The sequence below is a fragment of the Periplaneta americana genome, chromosome 2 (assembly GCF_040183065.1).
Source record: "Periplaneta americana isolate PAMFEO1 chromosome 2, P.americana_PAMFEO1_priV1, whole genome shotgun sequence".
In the NCBI taxonomy this organism is placed as follows: Eukaryota; Metazoa; Arthropoda; class Insecta; order Blattodea; family Blattidae; genus Periplaneta; species Periplaneta americana.
The window spans coordinates 117,918,260-117,940,261 of NC_091118.1; the positions used below are offsets into that span (position 1 = coordinate 117,918,260).

Sequence of the window (22,002 nt, forward strand, 5' to 3'; positions counted from 1 at the left end):
GTTTGAAGAAACATAAACGCTAATTTTCTTCGGAAGAAGACCAATAACAGGTCGAAACATGTAAACCAGGTACGATAGATAGTCATATAATACATATTCCGAAGTGATGCAGTGTTAAAAGTTGTGTAATCAAGATGTATGGCTAATTTTCTACTTACTTAGGCTAATATACATTTTCATCTACTTTGATTCCAATCGGATTGACTTCACCCCGACATGACAGCCGCCTGTTGCATAGCACGTCGCGCGCATGCGGCGCGCACAGAGGGACACAAGTCGCAGCACGTGGGCGTTTGTATGTGTGTGCCGGGTGAATGGAAATGGGATGGGGTGAACGCTAACTCAGTTTACGGTACGCGGTCACCAAGTGCGGGTTGTTTCTCTCGCTTATAAATTCGCTTTCTTGTTTCTCAGAGTTACAGAAGATTGACTTGTTCGGTGTCGGTTTACTTTGATTCGATTAATAATCGAGATGAAGTCATTTACATCGCATTGGAAAGGAAGACAGTTTAAATTTTCGAATGCATTCGAAGGCTTTTTTACCACCTTTTGAAACACAAGCAAAGTTATAGAAGAAGGTATATAAAAAGTGCACGCGATCCTTGTAATAAATCGCACAGGCTAAAACAAACGCCTGTAGTTTCAGTAAGTGGAAGTGTGTTTGAAATAGTGAATATTGTGGTATATTTTTGTAAGGCACTTAATTCGAAGGATCTCTTGACCTGTGGAAGTATGTATATATGTGTATTTATTTCTATTTTTGTCATTCTACGTTGAGCTTCCAGTGTGTAATATTTATCGTGTACACATTAAGCAGTGTAGTGTACATTCAGTATCATTTGGAAGAATCAACTTCTTGATTTACATTGTGCTGTTGGAGACAGTTGAAAGGTGTTGTGTGTCAGTGAATTTCGTTTACACAGATACAGAAGGATAAAGCATACAAGACATCTCTGCCCTACGAGACCTTGAAAGGATTACTGTTTGCCAGTACAGATACGCCACAAGCTTGAAGGGTAAGGTGAAGTGAATTTTGAATAATAGTTTTTATATAGTAGTGAGTAGGTTATTAAAATGTTGGTATCATATTTAGGCTCAGACCAGCTTAAGTGTACTGTACGTACAACAGATTTTTTTTATTAGAATTAGACAACGGAGAAGTGATATTGTCTGGACCTAAAACTGTTTGATCAATTGATGAACGTGTTTATGATATAGCTGGAATGTCTGAAATTTTATTTCCTAATAGACATGTTTTTATTCTGAACTATTTTTTATAGCGCATTGTATTAAATATCATAAATGGTACATATCGTCGGCGTACTTCTGAAACCCCTAAGTCCAATTTTTCCCGAATGTCGAAATCTGAGTATATTTTTAAAATGCGTCGCTACTAATACCTAGTAAGTGTGCAAATGTTTATATATTTTATAAATAACAAAAGCATAGCAGTTGTTAGCTGGAGTATAATAAGGAAAATAAATTATTTTGCTCTCTTGCACAATTTCTTAAAATGCAGTTACGAGGTTTCATAAGTAAGCCAATGATATATGGATCGCATTTTAAGGCAATATACGATAATTAAGGAAAAATGTAAGAAATGTTATTTTACTCTTCGTTTCCAACTTGTCATCTTGAATTATAATTTCAAATTTAGATTGAACTTGATGATTTTAAATTACATATTTTTTTATAAAAAATTTGCAAATAGTCGTTTGAAAATTTAAAGGTATCAGGAAGGAGCTCGCGTACATTTATTTTAGTCATTTTAATTTGAATCCTTCAGGAAATAATTCTCTTACAGTAAGTGATTTCAAATAATGCTTTGTAGAAAATAATGTAAAATGTTAATAAAGTAGATTTTTTCACCGTGTTAAAGATGTAGAATTGAGATGGTGTTTTAAAAATCTATATCAGTGATAAGATTACGATGTTAGAATGGGAATCCTTGGTAAGAATGTAAATTAAAATTTCATAACAAATTGGCTGGTGAAACTTCGGCATCTTCACACTACACACTGGAGAGAAACCGCACTTAAATCATTGAAACTTTTTCACAATACCTCACGTCACTTGGCTAAAAATCACATATATAAATAAATAATTAAAATGGCCAAATAGACTGAGCAAGTTTTGGGATCACACGCTTCAATTTGCTTAAAGTAGACTGCCATTCATTCGGAAATAGTCTTTGTAATTTTTTGCATCAGTAAGTTATATTTCCCGCAACAAATTCATGTGAGAATGCTTATCTCGATTTTGGGTAGCCAATCTTAAACTAATCGTTTTCGTTTAATTCTGCTTTGGTGGCTAGTGCTAATATTATAGCTAAATTTGTCTTCCTTTTATTAGAAAGGGGTTTTGAAGATTTAAAGTTTTCTGCTTAAAGTTTCAGCAAAAAAAAAAAAAAAAAAAAGTTGTGACTCTTAATTTAACCGAACTGGAGAAATCCAGATTGGTAAATATATAATACTTGTTTATTGTATATAAACAAACATTGAGTCAGGTTCATTCTCCCGTATGGGGAGAGAAGTGTCAGTAGATTGTAGTTATGAGCAGATACCTCAAGTTGAATATGTAAGGTTAAGTTTAGTTTGTGGACAGAAAGATTAGGAGGTGAAAGTTGTGACGTTGAGAGAAAGAGGAATTTCTCATTTCTTTAGAAGTTTAAGTGCACGAAACACCCATGATGATGGTTAATATTCATCATTCCTTAGCGCTTCGACGTTATTATCTTCTTTAATTCAAATAATTAAAGAGCTAGGTATTTAATTTTTTCCTCACATCTTCACGATTTGAATTTCCCTTCATTTTCTTAAAAGCATAAAACAATGTGTCAAGTGCTGTATTCCGTTTCTTCCTAGATCATATGAGCCGTTCAGAGCAGAAGTGGTGTAAGTAAAAAATGGGTAATGACGGTTAAAGTAAACATTCTGTAAAATACAGCGCAAAGTAGCAATTAATATTCAGTTTATTTAAACTATTAGTAGTCAGTGGATGGCACATATTAACTCAGGGCTGGGCAGCAAGAGCGGATTCTACTCTCTCACGGGGAGCCATATGATTTCTCTTCATCTCCTTTCTTCCGCGCCGAACATCGCGCAGCGTTGATTCAGTAACGGACGAATATTAAGCGTCCCCGTTTAGAGTCTGGATCCGCTCCCGATGCCCAGCCCTGTATTAACTGCTACTTTGCGCTGTATTTTACAGAAATTTTACTTTAAACCTCATTACCCAATTTTGACTTACACCACATTTGCTCTGAACGGCTCAAATATATCCAGATTCCTCGGCGTTGTAGGCTTTGACGGTAATAACTTTTGTCAGGTTTACTATGCTGCCATCTAGTTGTTAAATAAGGAGTCACGTCATAACTCACATTTGAATTGCATTAGCGACTGTACTGCCATCTCGTGTTCGTTTACGACGGACGGGTGGCGATCCTGGCGGTTGTTCTCTTCAAAGTGCAACCGATTTTAACATAGGAATGAGCAATCTATATGTGATCTGGGGTTCCTCCTTATTCAAATATGACACGTTGGACGTGTCCCATAACTTAGGTAACATCTCGTATAATTCACTGAAATGTTTCAATATCTTAAATTATCTGGTCGTATTCCATCTGTTGGATACACCATGTCGGAGGTTGTAGCACATGTGTTATTGCAAAATAAAATCCTGAAGAGCGTCTCTACACTGTCAGTGTGACTGACATCATTGCAGTCCATACACGATCACTGATCAGTATTACCGGCATGATGGAATGACGGTCAGTACTGAAGGAGATCCGGATTTCCTGATTTTCGAGCATCAGTATTGTAGAGTGGAGAGGATACTGACAGATAAATCCACAGTGAAAGATCCCAAGCTTGACCGGGACTCGAACGCGAAACTGCTTAACAGGCTAAGGTCTGACTACTCAATCACCGCATGGGACACCGTGTATATTTATTATGTACTTTGTAAATGGTGAAGTTCTTAAATAGTTTTCTTGACATGCCTTAAAATAATTTCCTTTTTATTAACAACAATTGTTGAAAAGTTCAGCATTCACTTAGTAATTTTAATGTAGAATCAATAACTATTTATGAGTGTGAAAAATAACACCACAAAAACGTAAGGATACAAGAAAAAAATATTATTTGATCAATCAGACAGGCGGAAGATTATTGAAATATAAATAATACCAATTAATAACTTTACATACAAGCGTCAAAGGTTAAGAACGTTACAACAAATTGGTTTTCGTGATTTAAGAAGTTATTTATGCATGATACTGAAAAGGATGTGTTTTATAGTGTGTGTGTTTTTTTTGTTTATTTCTTTGAAGAGAATAATCTTGAAATGTGACTTTTACAGGACTTCATTTTTTTTTCAATCAATGGCATATCATTAGGCCTATAGAATACTGTGATGAATTCAGGGTATGGATCGAAAGGGAATTTATTCCACCTCCCCCGGGTTCCAAGATGTCCCCTCTCGTGATTCCAGACTTTTTAAAACTAAAAAATATATGTTATACAATATTATATTTCAATTTGATATGACTTTCCCAGTAACTAAAATAAATTCTGTTCTGTAATTTTAGAAGTTTCCTTGAAGGTTGGTGGTTACTGGGCGATGTTGATGGTTTAAATTTAAACAGTCTGAATTTTCAGTCTTGTTTGTTACAGTTAAGAAGTCAGGTGTGCTGTGTTTTAATGGAGCAATTTTCAGTTTTAGTTTTGTTTACCAAAAATAATAATGTTGTTTATTAAAACAGTCATGGGATATACAGTAAATAAGTAATACAGTGTACAATGGGAAAATAAGAGACATTGTTTTCTTTTATTAAAAAGAGAAGACACATTGAGGAGTCAATAGAAACTGCATTCGTTGCGTTTAATGAAGAATATTCTCAATTGGCTTTAAGTAAAAGTGAAGTCTGTGTCTGGTAATTCCATCTTTTTACCTTCATATGGTGCTGTTAGTGATGAATCAGTGAATAAAACGATTGGATGAGAAATGAAATTTAAAAAACGATGGGAAACTAAATATATGATTGGTTGTATTTCGATCGTACTCGGGGTGGTGCGTTTTGTAAACTGTGTGAAATGCTTTTAAAAATTACCTCGAAGCTCTTCAAAAACAGGTGTGGTATTCATATCAGTGCCTTTCGAAAACTTTAGACAAGCTACTGGAAAACTCATTCGTGTAATTTAATCGGCGATTAATAGTGCCCAGATGTATACAATATGAATTAATAAAACTTGAATTATACATGCAAATATGCTTTTTAAAATCTTAAAATATGCAGTATAATAAGCACTGTAAATTAAAAAAAAACAGCTAACAAATGTTTTCACTTTTAAATGGAGTAAAGAAATGGCAGGTTTTTAACATCAATGAATGCACAATTTGTTGAAAGTTGTGTAAAACATTATTCATTGGAATAAAACACAGTTAAACAACTAACTTGGAGGATATTTTAAGTATATTTCACTCATATTAAACAGTCTGAAACTATGAATGTCATCTTCATGTTTCCAAGGCGAATCTCCTATGCCTCTCAAAAAACAGAATTTTTTACATTGAAAATAACCTCTCCACAACAAAAGAAGTCAAAGTAGCATCGAATAAAGTCCATATTCCTTCTTGTGTCAAATTCTCTTCTAATTTTGCTGCTTCATCACGTAAGAATTCAGCTACCTTACAAACATAATGGTATCAACAATTTTTTTGCAATCACTGATTGAAATTTTTCAGAAACGTTTTTTGAAATTTCGTGCGTTTCAGGACTCAAAGCATTTTAAGTAACATTTTGAACTAAGACAAAGACTCTTAGCACTATAACACTGTGCTTCAATTTTTGATATTGTTTCAGATACACTGACTCTCGTGGTATTTGCCTCGTTTCTGCAGGGATTGAATCTTTTGTTATGCACTAAACTTGGAAGAATTACTCAATATGCGTTTTTTGTATTGAAAAAGTAAACATACATCAGAATGTGTCCAAAATATGCTATTTTTATACTTAAATATATAGGAAAATATGCGTGCATTGTAAATAGGATTTAGATATTAAGATATGCGATCATATGCAATGACAAATATGAATTAAGAGTTTACTTTTATCATTATAATCGAAGAAAACCATGATTGCATGTTATTTTCGTTTGAATGCAATATGCATTTTGATATAAATCCGATCTCTAGCGATTAATTACTATTTGTACAAATTTTAAGTGATTTATATAAAAAGGGTAGTTAACACCAGCTTTATGGAACAATTTGACAAAGAAGGATACTTATATTCACCATGTTTTACATAACAATATTACATTTTTTAAATTAATGCGTATATTAACATTTAGTAGTGTTTAAAACAATTAATATAAATGAATGAAAGCTCTATTTCTTTAATTGAACAAATGTTCCTATGTTCCCTCTTACATAGACTACCTCTGTTGTTAGGTAAGATCTGAATTATTTTGCTCTCAGTTCCATCTCCTCCCCCCACCCCCAATAGCCTATAGTATAAATTTCCCCGGGAGGAAAAGGTCTGAATACAAGACCGATGGAATAACAGAAATATGATTGTAGAAGAGGCGACACATTCATGTGTAGGAGAGGAAATAAAAATAATTTGCACTATGGTTATTTGTGTTCAGCGAAGAGAAATGACCTGAGGTTAGGTACTGTGATCCAATATAAAATATTTTGTATCTAACAATTGCTCATTTGCTTGCAGATAAAAGCTACTGAAAAGATGCACGTTAATTTTACAAAAGAAGTTAATGAAATAGTCGCCCTTCAGTTCATATGAAGAAGGTAATTGCTTCCATTATTGTTAGATGATCGATCTGTTTTATCTGTCCTGTATTTAATGCTCATTTTGACTTACGTCTTTATTTATTTAACAGTGTGCAGTCTTAACACTCCTACGGAATATAATTTCTATCAATCATATGTCTAATTGTTTCTTTGTTGGTCCGCATTATTTCTAATCTGTTATTTAACTATGCCGTAACAATTTTATTGTGGGGATATCAAGCGTTGGTGGAATTAGTGATAGTGGAGTGAAATTTGGCAGGATAAGTTAGAGAAATCTCTATGAATTTCCTGAAATTCATCTTACATCTGGAAAAACTAGGAAAAAACCTAACCAGATAGTCAGTTCACGTGGAATTCGAATACGTTCCTGAGAACTGCAGCTTTGGGTTACTAGTTCAGATCGGTACAAACTGAGGTATTCCTACAAATGTTTCTTGTAGAAATGTATTATCATAGCCGTATTTATGTTGTCATTTTTGACCTCATTTGTTAATGTTCTTCAAATGGTGCAATTTATTGTAGATACTGTACGTCTTTACTATCAATTTTAATAATAACAAAAGTTCCATCACGTTCTACAGTAATTATTTAACATTTTGATGTCAGTTCTAATGTATGTGTGTGTGTTTTATATGTATAAACAGGATGTTAATGAACAACACTGAAGTACAGAGTCCGGCAGAATGATCTCCCCGATTAGAAATTTAAATAACAAGAGCAACAAAATTTTATTTTACCATCTTACAGAAGAATGTTTGCCATTTTGACATCACTTTATTTTAGAGATAATATCGTCCAAATGTTTGCTCTCACGAACTATACACTCCTAAAACAGTGACTGTGCGTCCTTCCTGAAAAAAAAAGCATGGCTGCATAATAATAATAATAATAATAATAATAATAATAATAATAATAATAATAATAATAATAATAATGGTTTATTTTAACTGGCAGAGTTAAGGCCATTCGGTCTTCTCTTCCACTCAACCAGTACGATAGAAAATTACTACAATGCTGTGAATATAACATAATTAATACAATACAATACTACAATACAAGACAATATAATACATAATTAATATAATACAATGACATTTCTTTTCATTTTCACAACACAAATAAAATAATTATGTAGTAGTAATAATAATAATAATAATAATAATAATAATAATAATAATAATAATGGTTTATTTTAACTGGCAGAGTTAAGGCCATTCGGCCTTCTCTTCCACTCAACCAATATGATAGAAAATTACTACAATGCTGTGAATATAACATAATGCAATACAATACAATACAATACAATACAATTCAAAGCAATACAATACTACAATACAAGACAATATAATACATAATTAATACAATACAATGGCAATTCTTTTCATCTTCACAACACCAATAAAATAATTATGTAATAATAACAATAATAATAATAATAATAATAATAATAATAATAATAATAATAATAATAGTAATAGTAATGATAGTCATAACTAAATTCAATTAAATTATTAAACTCGATCACAATTATAGCTTCAATTTGACTGCTCCCGTAAGAAATCGTTTAGCCTTTTCATGAAAGTGGTTATTGTCTGGCAGCCCCTAGTCTTCTGAGGTAGAGAATTCCATTCACGGGGGACTGAGACAGTAAAAGAGGATGAATAGTGGGATGTTCTATGGGCAGGAATTGCTAGGATTTAGCTCTCCTGTGACCTGGTGTTTAGATTGTGATTGGAGGATAAGTAGTTAAACCGGGAACGAAGATAATTTGGAGTAGAAGTGTGGAGAACTCGAAACAGAAGAGAGAGCGAATGAAGTGTTCTACGGTTACTAAGTTGCAGCCAGGATAAAGATTTGAACGAGGGTGTAATGTGGTCAAATTTGTGAGCATTACTGATGAATCTGACACACATATTGCGCACACGCTGCAGCTTGTTCGAAAGGTCAGTTGTCAAGTCTGTAAGTATTACTTCGCAATAGTCAAACAGTGGTAGTACGAGGGTTTGCACCAAAGTCTGTTTTAATTCTGGCGGAAGGAAGTTTCTGAATGGGTTAAGAGAATGAATGGTATAGCACACTCTCTTGGATATTTCCTTTATTTGGCATTCCCAATTTAAATTTTCGTCCAAGAAAATGCCGAGATTTCTGACGACGGAATGGTACGGAATAGTGGCATTATTTAGTGTAATAATTGGTATATGTCTGTTATTCATTGTGTTCAGTAGTCTCTTATGTCCAATTATTATAGCTTGTGACTTACTAGCATTTAACCTAAGTCCGAACTTTTTCGCCCATGAAGAAACTTGATTCAAGTCATGATTAATTTTGTCAATAGTTTCATCAATTTCGTCTGGTCGTGAGTGTATGTAGAGTTGTAAGTCGTCTGCGTAAGTTATGTAACAGCACACCAAACAGTAATACGCTCGCTGTGAAGAGGTCGCTGATGCATTTCTCGAAGGTTTTCTGAGAACCAATATGGAATGCTTTGTTTGTTGATGCAGCCCTACAAATGAAAATGAGCTTAGTCACTATTGAGCACAACAGTATCGCCTGGAATATTTTCCAATATGGTCTCGCAAGCATCTTGGCGGTTGAGCCAGTCACCTTGCCGAAGTTCCTGACTACCATAACTTTGTAGGGATGGGATTTGAGGTCTAGGTGTAAGATTCGTCTGACACTCCGATCAGATATTCCCATTACCAGAGCATGTTTAATGGCTGAACGTCGTGGAGATGTGGTAACACAGCGTTGCCAACCCCATGCGCTTGCATTTTCCTAGCCATTGCTTGTTTTCTCCCTAGAAAGGACTAAATTTTCCCAAAAATTGCAAAATATATTAACGAAAAAATCAATTATTGCAATTCTGCATGTTAATTACAGTATTTATTCAATAGTAGATTTACGTTTTATACAAAAGAACTTAGTAAAGTTTGCAAAAACAGAATACACTTGCTATCAGATTTTTTATTTCATGTCATTTTCGATATAAACCCGTAACAAAGACCCACTTCTACTCGTGTTATTTCCCTACTTTGCAAAGATCTCAAATTATTGTTGAGCTGGCAAGTGTATTCCTTGTCTTTGTTCTCATATTGTTTACAGATGAGAAAACCCTCTTCACAGAAGCAGTAGCTTATGGTAATATCAAAATATGCTGAACAAGATTAACAAGGAGTAGAAATGCCAGTGTAATGTCATTTTGTTTATCTGAGCAATTTCTTACCTAAGAACTTTCACATAGGCCTACATATATTTATCTGTATTAGGTATAGTAATATTGTGCAATAATCGCCATTTCCTGTCAATGTCGTTTATACAAGAAATAAATTCAGTTGCTAATATCGCAATTGACTTACCTGTTTTTACCAAGAGCAGAATGTGAAGTAATCACGCCATGTTTTTCAAATGAAATTTTTTTAGAAAATTTGGTGTCCACTTTCAATCAGGAAACGAATCTTATGAGCGAGAAAATCTCAAAACACGATCCAAAAAAAAATTCTCTAGAATCAAGCCTAGTTTCCCTATTTCTCTATTCTGTATATTTTCCCTAAATGTAGGGAAATTTCCGTGAGGTTGGCAACACTGCTGCATGCTGCTATGTTCTCGGGAGCCCGAACGTTGCGACAGCTACCGGACGACTTCTGTTTGAAAGTTGAACCTTTTGTCTCATTCAGTAGGGTTTTCTTATCAGGAATTCTTTCCTGTGGACCTACTCTAAAATGGGTACGAAATTTCCACAGCGTTGCAATAACAATCACCGTTTTTTAAAAATGTTCAACTACAAAATACACGATGTTCACTTGTTCACGCCATGATGGTAACTGAAATGGCATGGTTTGTGCTGCTCAAAGACATAATATGCCACTCAAGCGCAACTATCAATAAACCTGTATGGCGGCAATTAAAATCGAAAAAATCATTCTGCCGGACCCTGCATTTTCACTGAATATAGAGGAGCCGTAGACAAGCAACTTGAGATATAGAACTCATGGTCATGCTATGATTCAAATTTTTGTATCTCCACTACACACGCCACTGACTTCTATCATTTGAAATTACTTACACGAAGCAGTATGAGAAGTAACATTTTAAAGACAAGAAATTTAAGATGGAATACACTGAAATTCCATAAACAAAGTCATAATGAAAGGAAAATTAAATTAAAGTGCATAGTTTTTATAGAAGCTGCTGGAACTGCGACCTTCGCAAGCACAATCCCGAGCTGACGTCGACGCAGAATCTATCAAAGATTCCTGGAATATTACGAATAAATTCACAGTCTGTGATTATGATAGATATAATCTACGAGTATAACAACAGTAATGAAAAAGTAAAATCGTGACTGTTCTTAACTAATGAGTTCTGATTACAACACTGTTGTAGTGGCGTGCAATCATATGAATTAGTCTGTACATTTTGCAGATTATGATAACGCTAAATTAATGAGTTATTATTATAATCGGTTTCCTCTCGATCACTAAGAAGGCCTGAAGTCATTTTAATACAAATTGAAGAGTGTGATTCGAAAACTCGCTTATTCTGGCCATTTTTATGATTTAAACAATATATTATTATGTTTGAGACCTCTATCATTATATTTTAAGCTTATTTTCTCTCAAAACAATGCAAATTCTTGTCTAAAAGCTTGTGCTAATATGCATGTCACTTGAAAACTCGTTCAGTCCTTAGATTAATGGACAAAAAACTAGCACAGTCCTTTCATAAAAATGGACTTAACGCTTTTTGAGATTACACTGTTCAATTGTAACCTCGTTTCATTTTACTATTTATTTATGGATACAAAATTGCAATTACTCTAATGTCCTGCACCATAAACATTTTACTTGTCTACGAGTATGTGAAAATATTTCGGTGTCGTTCATTAACATCTTTTATACACACAACACACACATGAAATAAACACACACGTATTAGATTTCACTGGGTCTTCCCTTTAAAGCATACAATTCTTAATTTGTTACATTTTTTAAATTACAAAATTGAATTGTTTTACTTGGATTTATATTTTCCTTTACTACTACTACTACTACTACTACTACTACTACTACTACTACTACTACTACTACTACTACTACTACTACTACTACTACTACTACACTACTACTGCTACTGCTACTGCTACTACTGCTGCTGCTACTGCTACTGCTACTGCCGCCGCCGCGACCACCACTACTGTTGCTAGTACTGCTACTGCTACTACTTATTTTCATACTTTATCACAGTATTTTACATACATACATACATACATAAATACATACATACAAGTTTTTAATGCATAATATTCACATACAGTATATGTAAAACACAATTCACAAATAATTCACGTTGACACACACACACATACACATACAAATACAAATACAACTACAAATACAAACATACTTTTCTTTATCCGTGGCACGCCAGCCCATGGAGGACAAAGCTAATCAATAAATGTTGGCCTTATGTCCACAATTCTCAGCAGAGGGGAACAATCGTCCATGCAGTACGAAAGTAATGTATTGTCAGTACGATGGTCTTCTCCCCAATCATTATGGCTAGCTTACTATATCGCTTTCGCTACTCACTGTAACCCACAAATTCATCACGAAGCTGGCTGGACGCTAATCCTATACACTGGACTGGCTGAAATTTCATGAGAAAATTTCTTCCTCCATTAGGACTCGAACAAACACTCATTCCTTAACGCAAGTTCAAGCCACGACACCTTAGACTACGCAGCTATGGGGCGGAACACCTTTGATATTTTAAGTCCTGTCTACTAAAAGGCTTCATTTCTTTATTAAGCTGTCGTTTCTGAAAGTATTAAAGGGAGTGAGTGATAAGCTGTAGATCTACTCTCGTATTAGTTTGAAATATCTTCTTCTGCTGTTATAGCTAATTACTAAACAATTTCCCGTGACATATTTTACGTCCTTCGAATTCAAACGGATTGTGTCTACTAAGCAATTATACGTTAATTATAAATCATATTATTTCAAGTTCGAATATCTTTCTTCCTGGAAACTGCTGTTATTATGGTTATTTACTTGAGTGCTAAGGTTTGTGGTGAGTGTACACATTATGGACAGCCAATAAACAGGGCTTGACATTAATATCAACATTAAACCCAATCTACGTGTGATTATATGACGCAGATTTGAGTAAATGTTATGAATATCAACGAAGTTGAAAATTGGCCTTACCTGTCTATCAGATAATTAATCCGCAGTATTTCGTGAATATTGATGAGGATCATTGTGCGAGAATATAAAATGTAGTACCTAGTAGCTACGAACGTAATATTGACTGCTACAAGATTGTTAACGTTCCTGTACCTTTGGAAATCAGTTATTCTTATGTACGTTCATGATTTAAAGGAGGACATCTCATTCCACAGAATAAAAGGGAAGTTTTAGTAGATACAGGCTATATTCTAAAAGCAACTTTACGTAATATCAATAGTATTTAAATTTGCGTACTTATTTCCGTTTTCCTAATTTTGTATCTTTCTGTCTCGTGTTATTTTTCTTTTTAGTACGAAATACTGGAGAAACATGGTATGTCTCTATATTTTATGCAAATACTTTTCAGCGTCTCTCATACTAGAAAAAGTAGATTTTGTAAATAAGCACACAGACTAACAGACAGATGGCAAGCCTAAACCCACTTCTTTTTATGAGAGACGCTGAAAAGTATCCATATTTCTGAGAAAAGTATATTAGGAATTCATATAAAAAAGAGGCTTTGATTTTCTCAAAAGAATAACATGGTGGGTTGCATGTCTGCCAATATTTATTCTCTCTATGACTTACTCTTACTAAGTTCTAACCTGTTGTTTTGGTGTTTGTTTTAGTTACATATACAGAATGATTATGTGACTTTATTACAGATTTCTAGGAATAATAGAGGGGATCATTATCAACTTTTATAGGCTATCGGATTTCGTGTCCGGGATCGATTCATTTAGTAATTACACAGCGTGATGTATTTGCTAACAAGTATAATTAACGCTGCAGAACAATAACCTAAAATGTTCGTTATTTAATTATAAACTTTTAATTATTGCATACAGTACCGGTTCATACAGTATTCACTTAATGGATATCACAGTTCAAAGTAGAAATTTTTTTTTCTATTTTTACTAGATTGCTCGATATTATTTCTATATTTGCCTCCCGTTCATGTCTTTTCATTCTTTCAACACTTGAAAATACGCATTTTAATGAATACTCTTAATTTCTGTAGCAAGTACAAACTGTGGGAGGCATCACCCCATGATACTACCAATTTCAACGAAATTCGCGAGCAATGCGAAGTGCAGTGCTTTAATTGCATTACACTCCAGCAAGTCGGATAAACAAGACGCTGCCATGGACTTGAGAAATCTGTCTGTAATGTGATTTTGAATGCACAGCACGATGTGTACTGCTTCGACTTGAATGCGACTGGAGGAGAGTGAAAAAACCTTTGCTTTGCTTTGCTTTGCTTTGCTTTGGAGTTTATCCAGAAGTACATTGAAGTAAGCGCACATATTTTGCCTATATTTTGTGTCTTATTAGTATGGAAATTTACTTACTTACAAATGGCTTTTAAAGAACCGGAGGTTCATCATCGTCCTCACATAAGCCCGCCATCGATCCCTATCCTGAGCAAGATTAATCCAGTCCCTACCATCATTTTCCACTTCTCCATTTTAATATTTTCCTCCCATCTACGTCTCGGCCTCTCCAAAGATATTTTTCCTCAAGTCTTCCAACTAACATCTATATGCATTTCTGGATTCACCCATACGTCCTACATGCCCTGCCCATCTCAAACGTCCGGATTTAATGCCAACGGGGATGATGTGAATATGTTAGGAGAAAATTCACAAATCATTGGGGAAAACACAGGAGTTTTACTTGAAGCAAGTAAAGAGATAGGTTTGGAAGTAAATCCCGGAAAGACGAAGTATATGATTATGTCCCGTGACTAGAACGTTGTACGAAATGGAAATATAAAAATTTAAAATTTTATCCTTTTAAGAGGTTGAAAAATTCAAATATCTTGGAGCAACAGTAACACATATAAATGTTGCTCGGAAGGAAGTTAAACATAGAATAATTGTGGGAAATGCGTGTTATTATTCGGTTGAGAAGATTTTGTTATCCAGTCTGTTCTCAAAACATCTGAAAGTAAAAATTTATAAAACAGTTATAATACCGGTTGTTCTGTATGGTTGTGAAACTTGAGGAACAGAAGTTGAAGATATTTGAGAATAAGGTTCTTAGGTAAATTTTTTTTCTCTCACCATATTAATATTGTTAAAACAAATGCTTATACAAACTTTGGCCACTCGAGCGCAAGTATGAGGGCCCCCAGAAAATAAGTTTCCCTGGGGCAGTTTACAGAAAGGAAACAATTTCATGGAAGCATTTGAGCCGTTCAGAGCAGAAGTGGTGTAAGTCAAAAATGGGTAGTGAGGGTTAAAGTAAATATTCTGTAAAATACAACGCAAAGTAGCAATTAATATTCAATTTATTAAAACTATTAGTAGTCAGTGGATAGTAAGAAGGACATATTAACTGCTACTTTGCGCTGTATTTTACAGAATTTTTACTTTAAACCTCATTACCCAATTCTAACTTACACCACTTATGCTCTGAACGGCTCATTTATGGGAATTGTCATACCGCCGGATCTTATCGCTGTGTCGTAGAAGTTTGCCGCTTGGAATCGGAACCAGTGTGTGACAGCCGGCTGCCCTTCTCTGTTGATTCCATGGTATGAAAAGTCTCTACTGCGGTGAGGAATATGTGGAAAAATAGCTTAAAAGTTGCTGCTTCTGTTCCAATAAATCTTTCCATGAAAATGTGTTTTCTTTCTGTAAACGGCCTCAGGGGAACTTACTTTCTTGGGGGGTTTGCCTCGTAATTGGGCTCGAGTGCCCAAAGTTTGTATAAGCACTTTCTTTCGACATTATTAACATAATGGAAGAGAAACAACCTTTTTATCTGCCCCCAGGAGAATGTTATAAATGTTATGTTTTTTATTTAACGACGCTCACAACTGCCGAGGTTATATCAGCGTCGCCGGTGTGCCGGAATTTTGTCTGCAGGAGTTGTTTTACATTCCAGTAAATCTACTGACATGAGCCTGTCATATTTAAGCACACTTAAATGCCATCGACCTGGCCCGGGATCGAACCCGCAACCTCGGGCATAAAGGCCAGCGCTATACCAACTACGCCAACCAGTCGGACTCCCCATGAGAATGTTTGCTTTTAAGAGGGATGAAGTTACAGAGTGGAGAAAGTTACACAACGCAGAAATGCACGCATTGTATTCTTCATCTGATATAACTAGTAACATTAAATCCAGACGTTTGAGATGGGCAGGGCAAGTAGCATGTATGGAAGAAACTAGAAATGCATATAGAGTGTTAGTTTGGAGGCCGGAGGGAAAAAGACCTTTGGAGAGACCAGACGTAGATGGGAGGATAATATTAAAATCGATTTGAGGGAAATGGATATTATTGTTGAGAATGGATATATCTTGCTTAGGGTAGAGACTGATGACGGGCTTATGTGAGGGCGGCAGTGAACCTTCGGTTCCTTGAAAGCCATAGGTAAGTAATTATGTTAGGTGAAGAACAGAATGTGTGCAGTTCTGCATTGTGTAACTTTCTCCACTCTCCTTTTATCGTACTACAAGCATTTTCTTCAGCCAGTTAAAAATAGTTACCACCCACTTTAATTTTTAAAGTGTCGATCTCGTTGTCTCACCCATTAATTCCTTGCATATGCGAGCTGAATCTGTACAGGCAGCTTTACAGTGTTGTCACAGCGCAGCAGGGTTTAAAATTCCTTTGCAAAACGAAAACTTCCATTGGTTTAGATCAAATTTGTGCAAATTTAAAGGACAAAACTAAAATTCTGTCAATCATTTATTATCATAATACACTCCTCTCTTAAACTGACTGAGCATATTGGGAATTAATTCAATAGCTCTCCCAAAATACGCTATGAAATGTTTCATATAAAACAATTTTTTTTGTCGAAAAGGAAGCACAAAGGAGCAAAATTGTATTGAACTCAAGAAGTAACCCCTTGAAATTAATGACATTACTTACGATTCACCTTATATATTAAAATTTTTCTGCGGCTAAAATTAAAAAAAATTCAGCATTTGTGTTTTAAAAATGCAAACAGAGAAATTAAACTGAGGTTCTATAAAGTGATGGTGATCCCAGTGCTATTGTACAGATGCGAAAGTTGGACACTCAAAAGATCAACCTATCAGAATTGTAACATCTTAAACGAGGTTTCTGAGGTCAGTAGTATTTATGCACTGAGAGATCAAAAACGAAATATAGAAGTTAGAGAAGAACTTGATGAGTTCAACGTAGTGGAAGAAATAGGAAATTACACGAAGAGAGGAAGGAACATATTGAAAGAATAACAGAAACCAGAGCTCCGAGAGCCCTGAAAAAGTCTTCTTGTTCTTTCCTTCAAGTTTTAGGCCCTGTGGCCTGTTACGGTCTCACAGTTGAATTTTCAACCCAGCTTTTCACTGGGCGACCCAGAGATCTTTTCCCGTTTGGACGATAGTGAAACTTGGCTTTTGGAAGTCTATTTGTAAGCATGCCACGCAGATGATTTATCTGATAATGTTGTATGTGATGCAGTACAGGTTATAGTTGTAATTCTTCCATTATGTCCTCATTACATTTATGATCCCATGTGGTGTATCCTGCTGTGTATCTCATAAATTTAATTTCATTAGCCGTTATTCTGCTTTCGCCTTTCTTCTTTAATGCCCATGCTTCACTACCATAAAAAGTACCGGTCTCACCAAGGCGAATTTTAGTAATATGTTTTAAAGGGGGTTTCTTAATATTGTTAATTGTTCCCATTGTTTTGGTGTATTTAAAAATTTTCTCCAGAATATCTACCTCATCGAAAAAGCATGTGTATCCGAGATACGTAAATGAATTTACTATTCCTAATATTTTTTAATCCAATGGGTATTTTTCACAGAAGACCATAATTTTTGTTTTTTTCTTTATTGATTTGCAGATTATACTTAAGTCAAATTTGTTAAAATTATATACGGAACGTTGTAAATCATCTTCTAAGAATGCCACTGGAACTAAATCATCCGCAGAAAGTAGATAATCTAACTGTAAATTTGTAGTGAATTGTATATATGAATCGGAGATTGCAAAAACAACACGTCATGAAAATTAAATTTTCCAGTAGACACAAAAAACGGTATTACTGGTGATAGACCACATCATTGGTTATAGTACTGGCTTCTTCAGACAGAAGCCTAATAGATATGTCGTCTTATACCAAATTTATTGGAATCTAATGAATTGTTAATGAAATAAATCAATGTATATTAGCTTGACATGTGCTGTTTCTGCAAGGAATCAAAATTGTAGTATAATAATTTCAGTTAAATTGAAGTTTATTTGTTAAATTAGGGATATGATATATGCGTAGGCCTACTGTGTACTTAATACATAAGTTCAGCATATAAATGAACTTATTTTTCAGAATAGGCCACTGAAGAATATTATTGTAAAATTCTTGATAGGCATGTGGTATGTAACGCATTAGTTTGCGTATATCGTCAAGCTTCTCTCTTTGAATTGGCACGATTTTGTCTGGATATGCCAATGAAAAAGGTAAATATGGTATTCTCCTTTGTACTTACAAGCAAACATTCGCATGGGGGCAGATAAAAAATTAATCTTTTTTTTTCCATCAATGGCAAAAGAAGTGCTTATACAAATTTTGGCCACTCGAGCGCAATTACGGAGGCCGTAAAAATAAGTTTTCCTGGGGCCGTTTACAGAAAGAGAACAAAATTTCATGGAAAGTTTTATTGGAACAGATAAAGCAATTGTTGAGTTATTTTTCAACATATTCTCCACCAGAATTGAGACATTTCTCATTCAGTGGGATCAATTTTTGTATCCTTGTGTCGTAGATGTCTGCCGTCTGGAATCAGAACCAATGTGTCGGCAGATGTCTTTGACATGAATTGTTTCTGCGCGCTTCCAGGATTTCAGAGGTCTCCAAAGGTGAGACGGCTATACTGACATGTGGTTTCTGCATGGAATGATAGCCCTATATCAACAGTCCTTGAAACTCGAATAAACTCATTTCGCCACAAATAGTGACATGTGCTGTTTCTGCAATCCCTGATTCATAACCATGAAAAAGTACATACGATTATATTCCAAGCAAGCCAACAATTCTATCGTTAGTAAGAAAGCCGGAAACAAAGGGTTATCTCCTTAGCGAGAGTAGTAAACATGGACCCCCCAATGCCTATAAAACGTGTTTATTCTACTAACCACAAAAGTTGTTGCATCGATTAAGCTGTGGAGACAGTCTGCTTACAAAGCACGTGTCAGAGGATGGCAATGAAAGGGGGCATAAATGTTAATAAATAATTGAATGGATGAATAAATGAATAATATTGTTGCAGTAGCTAATGTAATGACTTCATTAACATAATTGGGTGTAAACGAAAGAATCGTTTTCACGCCATAATTATATTTGAGCCTAATAAAATAATTGATATATTTCAATTGTTTAACTTGATTGCCACCATTAAGCATGAATTCTCAAATCTAGCATCGAGCAAGAGGGTTATTAACTGTAATGCGATACCCTATGTTGTTTTGTATGGAGGCACAGAGTCGTGTTGGTTCCAGGTCATTGTGTCTCAGCATGTGTTCTCTTAGTGTAGGTCAAACAGACTTAGGTTAATCCCATTCTGGAGTGTGAAAAACAATTGATTTAAATTATCTCAACTACACTTGTTCACATACTGAATTTTGTATAGTATGTAATTGAAATGTAAATCGATGTTATTTGAACTACAGGCTTTTTAACATAGCGGACACAATAACCTTGGCTATGCTCTGTGGGTTTTTCAGTGAACGGACTTGTATTAGGGCGTTTTCAGGTCATTCCGTTTGCAAGATAATTCGATTATGTGGCCGAAAGGACTTTACAGCACACTAGTATGCATAAGCTTACCGTGTGTTGAGAGATAACATTTTGTGTACAAAAACGACATTAAGATTGAAAACAGTGTGAGCCAAGATTCTTGCATATGTTTGCTATTATTTTTAATGGGAATGGAAAAGAATTTTTAATTATTCATTTAAAAGAGAACTGTTAATTTTGCTAATTACACATTTATCGTGCTTTCATAATTAACTGTTGCTCAAGATGTATCGCAACTACATGCATATACAGCGAACCCGGGTTCGACTCTCAGTAGGATTATTGAGTGCTTTCTTAGAGAAACTAGATGTGGGTCCACTGTCTTACGCTTGCCTTGTGTTGTTATAAGCGTTGAATTTGAGCCATGTTGACCACATAATGTACTTCAGATATTTGTAAACTCTAAATGTTCACTGTTGATTCGAAATTCTTAATAACAGAACGGTATGAGTGTCCAAACACGAACCAAAATGGTGATTAAGACCATTATTAGACATTAGGCTTCCTTAGTGAAGATAGATTGCGAGTCAAAAGATTCACGCTAGAGAAAGAAACTGACTAAGATTCTTTCTTTCCTGTATTTATTTCCGAGGTAGATATTTTCTGTCAGTGCTAGTTCTTTTCTTTTCTTGCTGGGTCTTTTCTTTTCTTGCTGGGTCTTTTCTTTTCTTGCTGGGTCTTTTCTTTTCTTGCTGGTTCTTTTCTTTTCTTGCTGGTTCTTTTCTTTTCTTGCTGGTTCTCCTCTTTTCGTGCTGGTTCATTTCCTTTCTTGCTGGTTCTTTTCTTGTTGGTTCTTATCTTTTCTTGCTGGTTCTTATCTTTTTTCGTGCTGGTTCTTCTCTTTTCGTGCTGGTTCTTTTCTTTTCTTGCTGGTTCTCCTCTTTTCGTGCTGGGTCTTTTCTTTTCTTGTTCTCCTCTTTCCGTGCTGATTCTTTTCCTTTCTTGCTGATTCTCCTCTTTTCGTGCTGGTTCTTTTCTCTTCTTGTTGGTTCTTATCTTTCCTTGCTGGTTCTCCTCTTTTCTTGCTGGTTCTTTTTCTTTCTTGCTGGTTCTCTTTTCGTGCTGGTTCTTTTCTCTTCTTGTTGGTTCTTATCTTTCCTTGCTGGTTCTCCTCTTTTCGTGCTGGTTCTTTTCCTTTCTTGCTGGTTATTTTCCTTTCTTGCTCGTTCTCCTCTTTTCTTACTGGTTCTTTTTCTTTCTTGCTGGTTCTCCTCTTTTCGTGCGGGTTCTTTTCCTTTCTTTCTGGTTCTTTTCCTTTCTTGCTGGTTCTTTTCTTTTCTTGTTGATTCTTTTCCTTTCTTGCTGGTTCTCCTCTTTTCGTGCTGGTTCTTTTCCTTTCTTGCTGGTTCTCCTCTTTTCGTGCGGGTTCTTTTCCTTTCTTGCTGGTTCTTTTTCTTTCTTGCTGGTTCTTTTCCTTTCTTGCTGGTTCTTTTCCTTTCTTGTTGATTCTTTTCCTTTCTTGCTGGTTCTCCTCTTTTCGTGCTGGTTCTTTTCCTTTCGTGCTGATTCTTTTCCTTTCTTGCTGGTTCTTTTCCTTTCTTGCTGGTTCTTTTCTTTTCTTGCTGATTATTTTCCTTCCTCACTGGTTCTTTTCTTTTCTTGCTGATTCTTTTCCTTTCTTGCTGGTTCTCCTCTTTTCGTGCTGATTCTTTTCCTTTCTTGCTGGTTCTTTTCCTTTCTTGCTGGTTCTTTTCTTTCCTTGTTGATTCTTTTCCTTTCTTGCTGGTTCTCCTCTTTTCGTGCTGATTCTTTTCATTTCTTGCTGGTTCTTTTCCTTCTTGCTGGTTCTTTTCCTTTCTTGCTGGTTCTTTTCCTTTCTTGCTGGTTCTTTTCCTTTCTTGCTGGTTCTTTTCCTTTCTTGCTGGTTCTTTTCCTTTCTTGCTGGTTCTTTTCCTTTCTTGCTGGTTCTTTTCCTTTCTTGCTGGTTCTTTTCCTTTCTTGCTGGTTCTTTTCCTTTCTTGCTGGTTATTTTCCTTTCTTGCTGGCTCTTTTCCTTTCTTGCTGGTTCTCCTCTTTTCGTGCTGGTTCTTTTCCTTTCTTGCTGGTTCTCCTCTTTTCGTGCTGATTCTTTTCCTTTCTTGCAGGTTGTCCTCTTTTCGTGCTGGTTCTTTTCTCTTCTTGTTGGTTCTTATCTTTTCTTGCTGGTTCTCCTCTTTTCTTGCTGGTTCTTTTTCTTCCTC

General features: G+C 35.2%; 1 long non-coding RNA gene across 1 annotated transcript in view; it reads left to right on the top strand.

Annotated features, from left to right (window-relative positions):
• The first annotated feature begins 363 nt into the window (after window positions 1–363).
• LOC138694554 (uncharacterized) overlaps window positions 364–22,002 on the top strand; it is a 512,327-nt gene continuing 490,688 nt past the window's right edge. The window contains exon 1 of the long non-coding RNA XR_011330972.1: window positions 364–1,016. This is a non-coding gene — a long non-coding RNA (uncharacterized lncRNA). The remainder of the gene's footprint in view (window positions 1,017–22,002) is intronic.